This window comes from Bos indicus x Bos taurus, chromosome 9, assembly GCF_003369695.1.
Source record: "Bos indicus x Bos taurus breed Angus x Brahman F1 hybrid chromosome 9, Bos_hybrid_MaternalHap_v2.0, whole genome shotgun sequence".
Taxonomy (NCBI): domain Eukaryota; kingdom Metazoa; phylum Chordata; class Mammalia; order Artiodactyla; family Bovidae; genus Bos; species Bos indicus x Bos taurus.
In genome coordinates this window covers 38,668,644-38,685,276 of record NC_040084.1, presented here as the reverse complement: position 1 = coordinate 38,685,276, position 16,633 = coordinate 38,668,644, and the positions used below count along the sequence as shown (strand labels likewise).

The 16,633-nt window shown below is 46.2% G+C and overlaps 1 protein-coding gene across 3 annotated transcripts in view; it reads right to left on the bottom strand.

The window, feature by feature from the left end:
- Positions 1-15,311, bottom strand: part of FYN (FYN proto-oncogene, Src family tyrosine kinase) — a 213,853-nt gene extending 198,542 nt beyond the window's left edge. Inside the window, exon 1 of one of the 3 annotated variants that reach the window (XM_027551190.1) lies at positions 14,839-15,311. The gene's annotated coding sequence lies outside the window, so the exon portion shown is untranslated. The remainder of the gene's footprint in view (positions 1-14,838) is intronic. The other 2 variants (XM_027551193.1, XM_027551191.1) reach the window with 2 other exon arrangements.
- Positions 15,312-16,633: the final 1,322 nt, after the last annotated feature.

Here is a 16,633-nt window from a genome sequence, read left to right as displayed (position 1 = left end):
GTCCCAGAACACTCATCCAGGATTTGTTAAACGTGCAACGGACTAACATGCCATTTCTCTAGAGACACCATTTATACATAATTTGAAGCAAGGGCAAAAAGGGGACTATGACTTTCATTTTCTTGAATTCTTTATATAAGAATTATTGTCCTTACTGTCTATTCTACTGTTGAATAGATCCATTCAACAGGAAGCCACCTGGTTTGGCATCATTCGGAACTCTCCACCTCCTAGGTTTCTTCTTCCAGGGTGAGAAGGCCCTTGCGTCTCCTCCATACCCACTGTGTTCACCCATCCATAAAACCCTGGACCCTCCCTTGCCTTATCCATCATCCCAGTTCCAGCTGACTCCCCTATCCAGCCATTACCTTCTCTGGGTGCTCAGTCACGTCTAACTCTTTGCAACCCCATGGATTGTAGCTCTCCAGGCTCCTTTGTCCATGAAATTTTCCAGGCAAGAATACTGGAGCCGGTTGCCATTTCCTACTCTAGGGGATCTTCCCGACCCAGAGATCGAACCCATCTCTTCTGCATCACCTCCTTTGGCAGGCAGATTTTTTACCATGAATACCACCTGGGAAGCCCTTTCAGCTAATTCAACTGACGCTTTCTTTAATCTCTTGGAGCATCCTCCTCATTTGACTATTCAAACCAACTTTCAACTCTAGGTCACCACAGGTCAGACTTTCCATTCCCAAGTGACAAGTACTACTGCTGCTGCTGCTAAGTCGCTTCAGTCGTGTCCGACCCTGTGCAACCCCATAGACAGCAGCCCACCAGGCTCCCCCGTCCCTGGGATTCTCCAGGCAAGGACAAGTACTACTAAGCAGTCATAAAACTGGGCTAAAAGGACCCGTTAAAAACACAAATTCCAAAGGGGCTTCCCTACTTCTCTGCAATACTTTTTAATCTATTAACACATTATTCTATATTTTCCTGGCTGTTTGGTTTTTTCTGTATTCTCCAAGTCTCCTCCCATCTCCAAATCTTCCAACCTTGGATGACGGCTCAGCCTTCAATTTTACTGAAAAGTTTTTCAGGACACTCCATGATTTTGAACTTCCTTCACTGTTAGTTTCACCCATCTTACAGCAATAGTTTAAAATCACACACATAAAGTACTGTGCCTATTTTTTTGTAGGCATTCAAACTTGCAATACCTTTCTTATCTTTCTTTCTCCTCCCAGGTTACTGCTAATAGCTGTCCCTTTGAGGGCTATGGTGGGTTGAATGGTGGCCTCCAAAATATGTCCACCTGAAACCTGGAAATGTGACCTTATATGGGAAAAGGGTCTTTGAGATGTAATTAAGGTAAGGATCTCTAGATGAGATCATCCTGGATTAGGGTGGAACCTAAACCAGTGACAAGTGTCCTATTTACAAGAGAAGGCCACATAAAGACACAGAGAGGAGAAGGTATGTGAAGATGAGGGTAAAAAGTGTACTAATGGGTCTACAAGCCAAAGAAAGTCAAAGGTTGCTGGCAGCCACCGGAAGCTAGGAAAGAGGCATGGGACTCAGAGTCTTCCTCAGAGTCTGCTATAAAGAACCTTCATTTCAAGACCTCTGGCTCCCAGAACTGTGAAAGGAAACGTTCTACTGTTTTAAGCCACCCGGTACATGGTCATTTGTTACAGCAGCCAGAGGAAATTAATACAAGGGCTCCTTCTCTGCTTAATGGTCCTCTAGTGGATCATTTCTGCATGTTCTGGCTCAGGGGAGCACAAGCAAGGTTCCTCCCACGGTGACCGTTCTGTATCTCAAGCACATGGGCGCCTTGCTGTGGGGGTGGAGGCTGGGGCCTTTCACCCCTGGAAATGACCTCTGTCACAGGCAGGGATGTGAGATCAAGGGAGGGCGCTGGGCCTCTCCTTGGGCCACTCTAAATGGGGGACTCTTAATACTTTGCTACACTGGACTCTTCTCCCTGTGGTATAGGTGGGCTGAGGTACAATCAGAGACTGTTTGGGGCTGCAGTTTTCCAAGCACCAATCCTCCCTGCATTGCACTCAGGTGTGAACTGACCAGGGGGGCGTCCCTGGTGGTGATTGCTGTTGTTCAGTTACTCAGTCATGTTCGACTCTTTGTGACCCCATGGACTGAAGCATGCCAGGCTTCCCTGCCCTTCACCATCTCCTGAAGCTTATTCAAACTTATGTCCATTAAATCAGTGATGCCATCCAACCATCCTGTCCTCTGTCATCCCCTTCTCCTCCTGCCTTCAATCTTTCCCAGTATCAGGATCTTTTCTAATGAGTTGGCTCTTCGCAAAGTCCTGGAGCTTCAGCTTTAGCATTAGTCCTTCCAAGGAATATTTAGGATTGGTTTCCTTTAGGACTGGCTGGTTTGATCCCCTTGAAGTCCAAGGGACTCTCAAGAGTCTTCTCCAGCACCACAGTTCTCTGGTGGCTCAGCAATAAAGAATCTACCTGCAACGCAGGAGACACAGGAGATGCAGGTTTGACCCCTGGGTTGGGAAGATCCCTTGGAGGAGGGATTGACAACCCACTCCAGTATTCTTGCCTGGAGAATCCCATGGACAGAGAAGCCTGGTGGGCTACAGTCCATGGGGTTGCAAAGAGTTGGACACAACCGAAGCAACTGAGCACACACACATGCATAAACTGACCCAAATCTCCCAGGAGCTACTGACACCCACAGAGGTATGTGGTTCTTCTCCTGACACTGTAGTCCTTATAGGTTCTTAAATCACACCTCATCAGCCTTCACTGAGCAGTTCTTACCCTCATAGAGAACTACCTCCACCTCTCAGCAGTTTGAAATCAAGAATCTGTTGAAATAATAACCATAAAACACTGAGAATGATATGGTCAACCACACTTCTATGAAAAGAAGGGTGTAGCATGGCATACTATCTGTGCTTTGGCCCTAACCTGCTAACAGAATTAGAAGCTGGGATCATTGCATCTTCACCCAAGGGGGTAAAACAAAAGATGGATCCTAAAACATTACGTGCAACCAAAATCTGGATTCTAACACAGGACTCTGAGGATCTATAGATGCACTGGATGTGATGTGTTATCTGCAAGAAGAAAATTTACTCAAGATGCATCTCATTCCAGAAGTACTGAGAACAGCCGTAGGACCTACCAGACTTGAAGCATAGAATCAAAATCAACAAGCACTTAATAAATGCACAGTTCCGTGTAGTGTTTCATGGCACAAAGCAAATTAAATGAGGTGTGCTTTCAGCCTTCTAGAAGCTTGCTACTGAAAATAGACAATATTGACATTGACATGTACCAGAGTGACTAAACAGGAACAAACTGGATAAATACATGAAGTGGTGACATTACAGGCTCGCCAAGGGGAAAGTGCATTTTGTTAGTGGTGTGTGATCTCCGACATTTAAGGTGGTAGTTGTGGCAGTGGGGAGGCGGGCAGGAAAAGCTCTGAAATCATAGACAGTGCATAGTGAAGGAAGCAAAAAAAGTCCACTACCGCTTTCCAAAGACCATAATGGCATTTCAAACGACAGTGAAGCATGCGGTCCGCCCCTTCCCCTCTTTGCCACAGCAGTGGTCCGTCGCCACAGAATGTGTTTTTAAGGCTCTCCCTCGGATACATTAAACCTGGCATCCAGGTGAGGGCTAGGCAGGGGAAGCCATTAATGAAGAATCACAGAGAGCTTTTCACAGGCAGCTGAGAAGACGCTTAATGCGGGGCTGACAAACATCGCCTGTTGTGCTGTTGTGTCTTATGTCACAGAAATGACTCAAGCAATCGCTCCCCACAACCGTGGAAAACATTTTGTAAGGCTTATTGTCAGTCACTCTTTTGAAGGATATACAGAAGCTGTGGTTGGGATACAGTGTTAAATCATTACTCTGGAGGACCTAAAGTCTAAGATGGAACCCTCCTTCCCCGCTAAAGAGATTCTTCAGCTATGCCAAGTGAACAAAATGAATGCATGCAGAGATGGCACCCGCGTAGCCATTGCTGGGTTTCATGCAGCCCCACAGGCTTTCAGGCCCAGCCCTGTAGTCCATTCTGCCACTCTTGCCTCCTCCATCACTCACTGTCATATTTTTCCAGTTTCCTCCAGATTTTGAAACATTCTGCATTTTTCCCTGGTCTTGGATGTCATTAGGCACTGTTGGTAACATCCTTTTTTTTTTTTTAGTGAAAATCCTGTTGATGAAAACCTGATGACAGAGGGCAAGGAAGTAACTGTTTTCCTGACCACCCTAAATTTTTAACAAAAAGCTAAAGATTATGGACAAAAGAGCTTTAAGCACACACCACTGTCAGAAGACAATGGTGGTTCCTAAAACAGTATAGCACAGTCCCAAACCTAAGTCACACGGGTCTATAGAGAGTGAACCTAATGCCATCAGAGACTACAGAAGCTCAATATCCAAGAAGATGCCAGCAGATGGCCAGGAAACTAGCTATAGATTCCAGTGCCCTGCCCCCAGAATCTATCTGAATAGACACCTGCTGAGCATCTACACTATGAATGACAGTGAGCTACGAGCTACAGGGAGACCAAAAAATCCCATCATATGAGGCCATGGTCTGTTGAGAAGATGGGACCCACATATACAGATTTCCGGGAGACCTGGATTCTGCTGCTGCTGCTGCTGCTAAGTCGTTTCAATCGTGTCCGACTCTGTGTGACCCCATAGACGGCAGCCCACCAGGCTCCCCCGTCCCTGGGATTCTCCAGGCAAGAACACTGGAGTGGGTTGCCATTTCCTTCTCCAATGCATGAAAGTGAAAAGTGAAAGTGAAGTCGCTCAGTCATGTTCGACTTGTAGCGACTCCACGGACTGCGGCCTACCAGGCTCCTCCATCCATGGGATTTTCCAGGCAAGAGTATTGGAATGGGGTGCCATTGCTTTCTGCAGAGCTGGATTCTAGTCTAAACTAAAGGAGGAACTGGATGTACTGACCATGGGCAAGTCACAAAAATTCTCTGCTCCTTGGATTCCTCACATCAGGAACACATCCTCAACTAGAAAGCATAGGATGAAGCAGCTGGAATCATTATTTGCAAACAACAGGAGAGTGAAGGACATATCAAGAGAATATTGATCAGGCAAAGGTGCACACAAAATAAAGCCAGAGAACTGGCGTTTTCAAGCACGAAACGGTGATAAAAGATACAGAAAGACAGAGTGTGACAATTCAGGCCCTGTATCAGAAAATGATGAGGGGCTGTTTATACTTTTAGGAGGTCAGACAATAAACTAGACAAAAAAGGTGAACCCCTCCAAACTCTGAGAGCAAACAAGAGAAACCTTTAAGATAAATTAGTATTTTTTAAATATCCTTACGTGCATGTGCAACATATCACACGATTTCTGGAATAAAATTGAAACTGAAATAAAAATCAAATTTTACACGTGACAACATTTAAAATTGTTATTGCTTCCAAACAGATACTACAATGTGTGGCAATGAAGGAACTCATTGGTGTTTATTTGCCTTTTCAGTAGAATTTAAATTGGGCAGAATTTCACAGAAATATAGATTCAGTAACTTTTTCTGAGGATTAGAAGAAGAAAAGGTTGGGAAAAGCGCCCTGGGCTTTGTTGTGGGAAAGGCGATCTGACTCATTTTTAATTTTCCATTAAAGCCCTACTTTTCAGTATAAAGCAGATGGAATCCTTATACAACTCCATGAAAAGCCTACTATTTTTGGGTACCTCAAAGATGGAAGCTCTGAAGAAAATGAAAGTGTTTGCATCAGATGAAATCCCACCAGCACATTCAAAAGGAGCAGGTACTTAGAAATCTTAAAAAACACAAGGTAAGAGCTCTTTCTGTGGCGGATTTCTGATCCCCAGCCTCCCCTGGGCTTACTTCCCTCTGCCTCTGATGGATGATTTTCTACCCCTTCAGCAGCCAGCTCCCACCACTGTGGCTCAGAGTCATTCTGCTTCGTTCTTCATCTTTCAGAAGCCACCTCCCTGATGGGTTCCATCCTCAGGGCAATTCTCACATATAGAAAAGATGTCAGGGTTAACCCTGCTCACCTCATACCTACTGAGTCAGAACCGGGCCTGGGACTACGCATTCTCTAAGATCCTCAGAGAACAGTCATGTAACCAAGGCCCCAAAGCCCTTTCCTTATCATGAGTTAAGCCCTGGGTTGACGTTTCCTGTTTGTCTCCCTGCCAGGGTGGATGGAAGAAAGAAGAAGGCCTATCTTTACTGTGTATGAGCTGTCAAGTACTGGGCTAGGAGGTGGTGGGTGCTGCCTCTAGCCTCACAGTTTGTAATCTCGTTGGAGAGATGGAACAATTTAGCATTTAAGAACATTGGTTCTGGATCAGACTGACTGCCTGGGTTCAGAGCCCAGCTCTGCTTACTAGTTGTGTGATCCTGACCAAATCACCACACCTCCAGGCCTCAGTTTCCCTATCTGTTAAATGGGAATAATAACAGTACATCATGAAATCGTGCTAGGTGTTGAGTTGGCAAGTCAACCACGAATAAAACACAGTCTGACTTCCAAAGAGCTCCCAAGTCAGGAATAAAGGCCAGTATCTTCCTACTGTCCAACCCAGCTGACCCACTCTGCTTTATAGGTCAGGCTGTGACAAGGGTGATGACGAGGTGGTAACCAAGTGCCACGGAGCCCCAAAATAGGACCAACAGGGGCTTCCCAGAAGGTAAGTCTTCATGAAGTCATCAGAAGAAGCGGGGCTTCCTTGAGGGCAAAGGTACTTTTCCTGTCCCCCAAAACCTAACACAGAAGTAACTGCAAGGCAAAAGCAACAAGGTTTGAAAGTACACAGGGAACAAGGAACAGTTTTGGATCAGGTGTGAGTTTAGGAGCCAGACAGACCTGGCTTCTCTAGTAATTAGCTGTGTGACAATGGGCATATTACTTTTCTGAGCCTCAATCTTCCCTTTTGACCAATCGGGGTAAAACCTGCCTCGTCTAGTTGTGATGACTAAGTAAATTACTGTATGTAAAGCATTTTAGGCCTCCGGGATTCGATAATAAAGGCAGGTATGATTATCATTCTGGTGTATTTAGGGAGGGGTGAGTGGTGGTGGGGTGCTGTGTGCTTTTTTATACTATCACAGAGATAGGAATACAGATCAGAAAAACACAGTTCTCAGAAAAGGCCTTCTGAATTGAAATTAGCAATGGGCTAAAACTTTCCCACATCTTATTTTTCCCTCCCTCAAACTTACAGTCAATGGGTGCTCAATACACATTTGTTCAAACCAATGGGTGCTGCCTGAGGACACGGGGTGGGGGGGTGGGGACAAGGCAGAACAGGTAATGACGACCTCTGCACCCGAGAGCTCCTGAATCTGTTTCACGCCCTAAGCGAGGCACGACGCGGGTCATTCAGGAAGCAGGCCAAGACGGATGGGAAAACACTCTCATCCAAATATTACAACTCAGAGTCTTGGAAACGCTGTTAAAGTTTCATGAGTCAGAAGCATTATCTTTTCTTCCCATGTTTTTATTAGACCATAAATCCATTCAATTTATACCCTTCCAGGATTACTGTGTTCTAATCAAGTCCAGAGTGCCACTTATTTGGAAGCTGTCTGAACTCCATGTCACCCAAGTCCATTTGGATAATACTGTTCAGGCTTCTCATGTGTTTTAGTAGCTAAAAATTAGATCTGCTCAACTAGAATCACTGGAAAAAAATTATATTTCTCTAAATAACCCAAATCACCCTTTTTTCATAGGAACCAAGTGCATGAAATTCATAACTTGCGGGGTTTTTTCCTACTCTGGAGTTTATTCTACCTTCAGAAAGTCATGGTGACTTCTACAGTCAAACTCAAGGGACACACCCGCACATTGTAGATAGGGTAAAATTCTGGTTAAAAACAAAGACATTCTTTTATAGGGCTAACTTCAAAGCACTTTTATGTTTTCTATTCTCAACAATAGAAAGGCTTTGCGTTTCTTAAGAAGACTTACTAAAAATGCCGTTTTCCCATCATACTATTTCAACTAATTTCCTATGTTTTCCAATAGTTCTTGACTCAGAACTGACAATCACTCAAATCTTTCTAAAATGTTCAAAATCTCCTTTTCTGTACACAATACATTTTCATCCCTTCCCTAAGGGATATGTGAGTTAGATGTATGTGAGTTATGTGTATGTGTAGATACACATGTGTGTATGTATAGATGTATAGATATATACATCTATATATGTATTAACAGCAGCATACACATTGCTTTTCTATATGTGGGATACTTTACTTAGTGCTTTACATGGATCAACTCATTGACTCCTCCCAACAAGCCTCTGAAGTAGGAACTCATTCTAAAGGTGAAGATGGGGAGGCACAAAAAGATTAGGTAACTGGGCCCAGCTGGAAGGGGTTGCACCAGGCCCACACCCCTCACCCGGGCTGAAAGGGTTGAAACCTGGCTTTACGTGATGACTTTGCCATCTTGGACAAGTTAGTCAGCCACTCTGGGTTCTCATTTTCCCTCACAAGTGAAATGGAGCAGCTGGACTACATGATCTCTAAGTCCCTTATGGTTCTATGCTCTCTGGGTTTTGCTACATGTTTCTACCTTGGTCTGGGGAGCAGCAGAGTTTTTGATTTCTATGGTCACACTGCTCTGGCTGGATACAACACCCAACTGCATTTTTCATTCTCAATCCTGCTTAACGTCCGGGGCATAGCCCTACCCTGCTGTGGATCAGGGCCCCCTCCCTCCTCGGCCAGCCCAATCCTCTGGCTGCACCTCTCTCATTCGGGGCCTGGGCACCTCTGCTCCCCCGGTCCATTCAACACTCTTCCTCACTGATACTGTCCATATCCACAGCTCCCAGTATTTTGTAATATGCTAACAGATTTATATCTGATTTATACCTTATACCTCAATCCAGACCCATCTATTCAACTGCCTACAAGATACCTTGACCTGAAAGTTCAAAGTGTCCATGATAAAAGTCATCATTAAAACACTCGCTCCCTGTTCTTACTGCACTGCTTGTTTGCAGGTCTTTCTTCACCTACTCTCAAGGACCCCCCTTCTGCCTCCCCGCAGCCTCACAAGATACTGTCTCACCCTCTCTTATTCTGTCTCTCTTGTTCCATCCCCAATTCTGTGCAGCACTCCATCTATGGCTCATCTGAGTTTCCATAACTACCTTAGCTACATAGATGTTGACCACCTCTGGTCAACAGCCCACACTGTGGCCAAACAGATCTTCATAAAACAAATCAGACCAAAGCGGCATCTCTACTTGCAACTCTTAAACAGCATTTCTAGACAAAGTACTTTTAAGAACGTTCTCAATTTTCCCACCAGTCTCATCTTCTCCCTCTACCACCCCTGCTCACCCTAAATTACTTACAGTTACCTAAAAAGTCAGGCTTCCCTGATAGCTCAGTTGGTAAAGAATCCGCCTGCAATGCAGGAGACCCCAGTTCGATTCCTAGGTTGGGAAGACCCTGTGGAGAAGGGATAGGCTACCCACTCCAGTATTCTTGGGCTTACCTGGTGGCTCAGCTGGTAAAGAATCTGCCTGCAATGTGGGAGACCAGGGTTCAATCCCTGGGTTAGGAAGATCCTCTGGAGAAGGGAAAGGCTACCCATTCCAGTATTCTGGCCTGGAGAATTCCTTGGGATTGCAAAGAGTCGGACATGACTGACTTTCACTTTCACTTTCCTAAAGTCTGTGCATCTGCATCCTCGGCTTCTCCTTCCAGGCCAATGGCCTTCACACAGCACTCAAATGGCCAGTTCCTCCTCTGGCTTTCTCTGCCTGGCCACCCCAATTTCCTACCTCCCTGTGGAGTTCATGCTGCCTTGTAGACCCAGAATCATGGCAGTTATCACTGTGGTCAGAGCCTTCCTCAGGCAGTTCCTTAGGCAGGATTACAACTCTCTGTCCCTGAGACATCTAGTTCAATGTCTGGCAAATGGTAGATACAATGAATGAATGTTGCTTAATGAGTAAATATGTAGGACGATTCACAAACTCTTACAGACCTATCTGTGGGCCACAGAAGGATCCCTCCTAAAATAGAGAGTTACACTGAGTAAAAGTAGTTCCAGAATCAACATGCTTTGCTTTCCCATTTTCAGATTTTTTTTTTTAATTTCATAGGTTAGCACAAGGGTCTAAGATGGAAAGAATGGCAATAGGAATTGACATTTTATTTTTTATTTAAACATAAAGTTATGTTTCCCAACAACCAAAAGAATCCAATTCTAAAGTATTTATGCCACCCTCCGTTATGGCATGTAACACATTTTAATCAATATCATCATTGTGTCCATATGTATTATCTTGCATATTGCCTCGTGGCTAAGAGCAAAGGCTTTGAGACCAAACTAACTGGACCTGAATCCTGACTCTACTGCTTACCAGCCGTGTATGATCTTGAGTCAGTTATTTAACGTCCTTTGTTTCACTTTCCATATGTAAAATGGAGATTGTAAGCAAAACTACCTCATATAAAAACAACCCTGAAGTATAGTTAGGCTTCCAGGTGGCTCAGTGATAAAGAATCTGCCTGCCAATGCAGGAGACACAGGTTCACTCCCTGGTTTGGGAAGATCCCCTGGAGTAGGAAATAGAAAACTGCTCCAGTATTCTTGCCTGGAAAATCTCATGGACAGAGGAGCCTGGCAGGCTACGGTCCAGGGGGTTGCAAGACAGTTGGACACAACTTAGCGACTAAACAACAACAGCAATAGTTGATTTACGATATTATATTAGTTTCAGCTGTTCATACCATTATTAAGATTAGAGCTTAAACAGTGTTTGGCATATAGTAAATGCTCAATAAAACTAGCTATTATGTATTATTTTTATCTCCTCTAGCAGACTAAGCTCCTAAACAGCAAGGACAGCAGAAGTATTCATTTTCACAATCCTATCTTCCAGTACCTTGCACACAATAAGATATTGGGCTAATGTCTACAGAACTGATGAATATATTGAACTGTTTATAGCATACACACAGGGGCAAAAAAAAAAAAAACTGGAGAAGGAAATGGCAACACACTCCAATATTCTTGCTTGGGAAATTCCATGGAGAGAGGAGCCTGGCGGGCTAGTCCGTGGGGTACCAAAGAGTTGGACACGATTTAGTGACTAAACCACAACATAGCAAAAGTATGTGCATTACTAAGTCTGATGACTAGTACGGACAGAATTGCTCCTGGGGAGGCCTGTGGAGAACGGGGGCTATCCAAAATACTAGTGATTCACCTGGCTCTGGGAGCTCACTTAATCCCATGGAAGATGCAGGGCTCACAGTCACCCACCCACTAAAGACATCTGCGGGTTGGAGGGGACCCTGTCAGGACTGAAGAGCTGGGCAGGTGAGGCTCCCTTCCCATGAACATGGCCTGGGGAAAAAACTTTCTCCTCTAGAGTCTCTTTCATGTCCTCTTCCAATTAGAGAAGGTAGGACTGTGATTTCTAAAGACTCTCCTGGCCATTCGGGAAGTCTAAAATCAGCAGATAACCATCTAGGCCAACAAAGGTGGTACTGGAGAGCCACATCAAAGTCAGTACCATAGCCATCAGATCACTGTATTACAAGGAATAAGTGGGTGGGAAGTGGCTACTAGAATCGACAAAAAACCAAGGTTTTTGGAAACACGTTTAAAATGTGAAGGTCTGAACTTGTAAAATCAAAAATCTGGCATATAGCAAAAGAATGAAGGCAATAATGGGTAAAGGCTCTAGGTTTCCATTTAATTCTCATTAACCTACAGAGTCCTTGAAGGACTTGCCTTGTTGAGCAGCACCGCATAGCAAAAGTGTGTGTGTGTGCTCTGACTTTTTGCGACCCATGGACTATAGCCCACCAGGCTCCTCTGTTCGAGGAATTTTCCTGGCAAGAATACTGGAGTGGGTTGCTATTTCCTTCTCCAGGGGATCTTCCCAACCCAGGGCTTGAACCCAGGTTCAATCTCTTATGTCTTCTGCAATGGCAGGCAGATTCTTTCCCACTTGCACCACCTGAGTTGTGACATATAGCAAAGTTGCTGGCCCCAAACACATATCTTCTTGACTTTGTTTCTGGTCATATGATAACTATTTCCCAGGATCCCTTGCAGTTTAATGTGGCCATTTAACTAGCCCTCAAGTAAAGTATGTAAGCATAAGTGATGGGTGTCATTTCCAGGCCAGGGCAATTAAAAAGTGGGTGCATCCCCTCTACTCTCTCTTTTGTACTTCTGCCAGCTGAAAGCAGATTGCAATGGAGCACCAAGGCATGGTGGAATTTGGAGCCCAGAATCACTGCATGGAGGAAAGTCACCCACTGATCAGAAATACCCATTTTGAACTATTACATGAGGAATAATAAACATCTATTACTTTTGAGTCATTATATTTTTGCAGGCCTATTTGTTATAGCTGCTAATATTAGCCTAATTAAGCCAGGTGCTTAGCACATACCAAAGACCTAACACATTTGTTGAAACAAGACCAGGTTCCTTCTTTCAGTGTGTTGATCAAATAATGATGGAAATAGACACGTGCCAACCATAATGTCAGCTGCTGAAGTATGAAAACAAAATTGGAGGCATGGTGATTTGCTTGAAGGGGAAAGGAGGAGAAAGCATCCCAGAGTAGAAGACTTTTGAGCTGGGCCCTAGGTTTAACAGAACCCAAGCAAATCAGATGGGGTTAGGAGATTTCAGACCCAGGAGAAAGCAGAGAATAAAAGTACAGAAAGCAGAATATGCATTTGTTCACATTCAACCTCATCACTCTCTTGAACTCAGTCAACAGAGTGTGAGCTTATTGTGCACTTTCTTTCCTGGGTTTGGCCAAACAAACAACGCTTTGTTTTGTTTTGTTTTTAACACTACCCTCATTAACCCTTTTGCTTTTTTTTTTAATATAAAATGTTCCAAGATGAATGTCCTTAGAAAGTGCAGGAGTAAATGTTTAATGAACCATAACAATTCTTCTCTAATAAAATTCTTGAAGAACTTGAGACAGTTCTATTATAATAGTCAAAGAGCCATGCTCTTAGGAATCAATGGGTTCGACCTAAGTTTTGACGTTATTGATTAAGCACGTAACAGTCACTGGCTTACAGAATGGAACATTAAGCCCCTAGACTTACATTTACATTTCCTTTTCAAGAGGAACATCAAGCAGATGGTTTAAGAGATCAGGCAAAAGACTCTCCACATCTTTCGCTCATAGCTAAGTGCCTCCAACACCTGAGACAGTTAACAAAACCACTTCCTCCAAAAATCTGTGAGTCCCTTCGTCTGAAAGCACAGGACCCGAGGGACAGAGGGGCAGGGACTTGGAAGAAAAAGCACAAAGGGTGGAAAGTACAGCAGTGGCTTGGCGGTGAGAGGAAGGAAGTGGGCGTCTGAAGGCTACCCTGAAGCAGGGAAGAGAGACACAGTCCCCAGTGGTCTTCCAAATCCCGACTTACTGCTGTGTTAGCAATGTCCCCAGGAGCTTATTTAAATACAAGGGTGAAACAACCATCACTGGGTGGACAAGACTTCATTTCAAATGACTTCAGTCTTCCTTAGACTTGAGAGAAGCAAGTTAGGCTGCCTCACTCCTAGCAAACATCAATATAACTCTCTTTTGGAAACAAAATTCTCCCTCTCCCACACCCATGTATCCTACCCCCTACCATGAAAGGGAGTTAAAACTGGGCAAGGGAGGGTGCTACCCTGAGAGTAAAGCAACTCTTCAGACAGCTGAAATCAATTCCCCCTTCAATCTAAGAAGTACTGCAGCCGCCAGTCAACACTACCGGTCCATGAATACAGCAAAACACCAGCACCTGCCACCCTGCATCTGGGGCCTTTTATTTTTTGGTAAATGTGGCAGGAAAGACTCTCAGAGAGAAGATCAACTGCTTTATCTGAGCAAAAGGGAAGCCCCAGGGAACAGAAACAAGAAGCATCGCGCCCATCCTTGGGCACTTTGTGCGTCTCCTCTCTGTGCACTGAAAGGGCTCTTTGTGTCACACACACACATACACACACACACACCCAGCGAGTCTGTGTGATTTATTGGTGGGAGGAGGGGCAAGAAGGGTGATTTTATTATCCCTCTTCTCACTCAGTCCCAGCAAATCTCCGCCGGGGCCCAAGCTTGGTGGCCTCTTTCTGGCTCAGTCCCCTCCGCCTGTGGCCGCAGAGATAAGAGAGGGGAGGCGACCAAACAAAAACAGTCATCGATCTAGGGAAGTAGAGAGGAAATCCAGCGAGCTGAGAAGGAAGGAGAAAGGAGCCTGAGGGAGCTGGAGGGGTGGAGGGGTCAGAGGAAGAGGAGCTAAGGCTCCAGCACGGGGGACTGGGGAAGGGTGGGTGGTGGCACAGGAAGAGTGGAGGGGAGGATGGGGGAAGTGCAAGGGAGGTGCCAGAAATAAGCTGGAGGATGCGATGGGAAAGGCGACGGCCACAGGAGGAGGAGGCCGAGAGGTGGAGGAGTGGGGCAGGGGTGGAGTGGGGTGGGGAGGGAAGCAGCACGGGGCATCAATTATTAAGTGATTACATCATCCCTGACATTAAAACAACACACACAGCCCGGGTCCCCGCGGGGGGCCCCGAAAAGAGGGCGGAGGCGGAGTCTGGGCCAGCCTAGCCATCCCCCAAGCCAATTCCTATTCACACCCTGAGGAAATGGACCCCCCAACCCTGCGCTACCTCGGGGCTGCAGCCCGCAGAAGTGTCCTCCGGAGCGACCACAGGAAGACTCCAAGCGAGGCCAACTCCCCGGCAGCCCCGCGGGGAGCCCCAGAGGCGGCGATGGCCCAGAGACTGCAGCGCCGGGCCCCGCGGCGGGGGCGGCGCTGCGCTGGGCGCCCGCGGCCCGCATCTCCGCAGCATCCCCGCGGCCCCGCGGCGCATCCCCGGCCGCTTACCTGCGCTGCGCTCAGGCTCCGGAGCCCATTCACATGGTCCACTCCCCGCCTCCTCCGGCGCGGCCGAAGCGGCTCCGGTGGTTGCTCGGCGGGCCCGGGAGTCGGTGGGCCTTCTGAGAGTGCCCAGGGGGCGGCGCCGGGTGTCCCCGGCCCGGCGACCGGATCCCTCCCAGGCGCGGGCGGCGGCTTTGTGTGCGCCTGGGGAGCCCTCGGTGCGCGGGGTGAAGCGCCGCGCGCCGGGGCGGTGATGGACGCGCGGCTCCGAGGGCAGCCTCTCCTCTACTCCCACGGCCGGTGGGCGGGCGGGTCTCGGCGGCCTTCGGCTCGCGGCGACCCCTCCTCCTCTCCCGCGGCAGCCCCCTCCTTGCCGGCTCCGCTCCTGACAGATGGCGCAACTGCAACGACGCGCCGCCGCTGCCGCGGCTGCTCCGAGCTACTCGCGCTGATGCTCCAGCCCCCTCCAGCCCCAGCGGGGAGTGAGGGAGGGCGGGAGGCCCCGCTAGAGTGGCAGGCTCCACTGTCCAATCAACGAGCCCCTCGGGAGCAGCGGGTGGCGACCATTGGTGATTGGAGCGGGGGCGGGGCGGCGATGGGTGGGGCCACCGAGTGGGCAGAGAGTTCCCGTGGCATTGGGCATCCTGGCGTGCGTGTGGTGTAAGGGTGTGAGAGAGGATGCTAGATTGGAGGAGTTGTGAGTGTGTGTTTTTTAAGGTTTACGTGGACTTGAGGTAGTGGGTTAGGGTAAGGAAATAAGAGGAGAGTGTGAGCTGCAGTTTCAGCTTTGGAGAAGGTTGCAGCCGCTACTGCAGAAAGGCATCTGCCATTCCCTCAAAACCATGGGAACCTGCCTTGAGAAAGGGCTGTCTTTCCTTTCTGTTGTCTTTTAGTTTGAAGGTGGGAGGATACATTGGAAAACTGTTAGGATGATTAAATTGTTTTCTCTGATCAAACCGAAGAGTGCGGAGCAAGGGAGAATCCCATCACAGAAACCCGGAAAAAAGAGAAACCTGGAAACGCACAGTTAATATTATTAGTAAATTATAAGGAGGGAGAGGAAGAAAAGGAAGGGGATAAAACGGAATAAATTAGGATGAATTTATAGTCTTCTGATATATGTATATATATACAAGCAAAGTCTGCAGGAAGTATTAGGGAAATACGAGTAGGGGTGGAGAGGGCAAGCGACTACTAAGGAATCTGCAATCACAGAGTGGGTATTTGTATAGTTTTTTCCAAAAGCATGTTTAATTGTAGCCATTGGTTGTCTTTGGTTTCTCATGAATTCAGCTTTATCGTGGTTTTTTTCCTTTTGCTCAGATTTTCCTTGATGAAATAATAGCTGGTTTAATATACAACTGGGAGTGCATCAGTCTTTATTTCCTATCCAGCATTTCTATGGCAGGATGTAACTTCATTAAAAAAAAAGCAAACACTTCATCTTCCTGATTTTCTTTATAGGTAATTCCTGTTTACTGAAAGTTCTGCTCTAAGGCATGCTCAGATTCATTCTTCTTAATGATTTTGGCAAGAATCCTACCCTGCCCCCTCAGCAAAATATAGCATTCTGAGAAATATAAGTGAATTGGCATCTGCTTCTGTGTTCAAAATCTATAATATTACCTTTCCTTTCCACTAAGTTTTTGACTGTAGTTTTCAAACACCAGTCACTTTTTCTGCCTTTTTTCTTTTTAATACATAGTACTTAAAAAAAATTAAACTAAGATATATTTATATGGAAACTTCCCCGTGAGAAATCTGTGCAATATTGGGTGGGGAGGAGGTTGTTTGTTTGTTT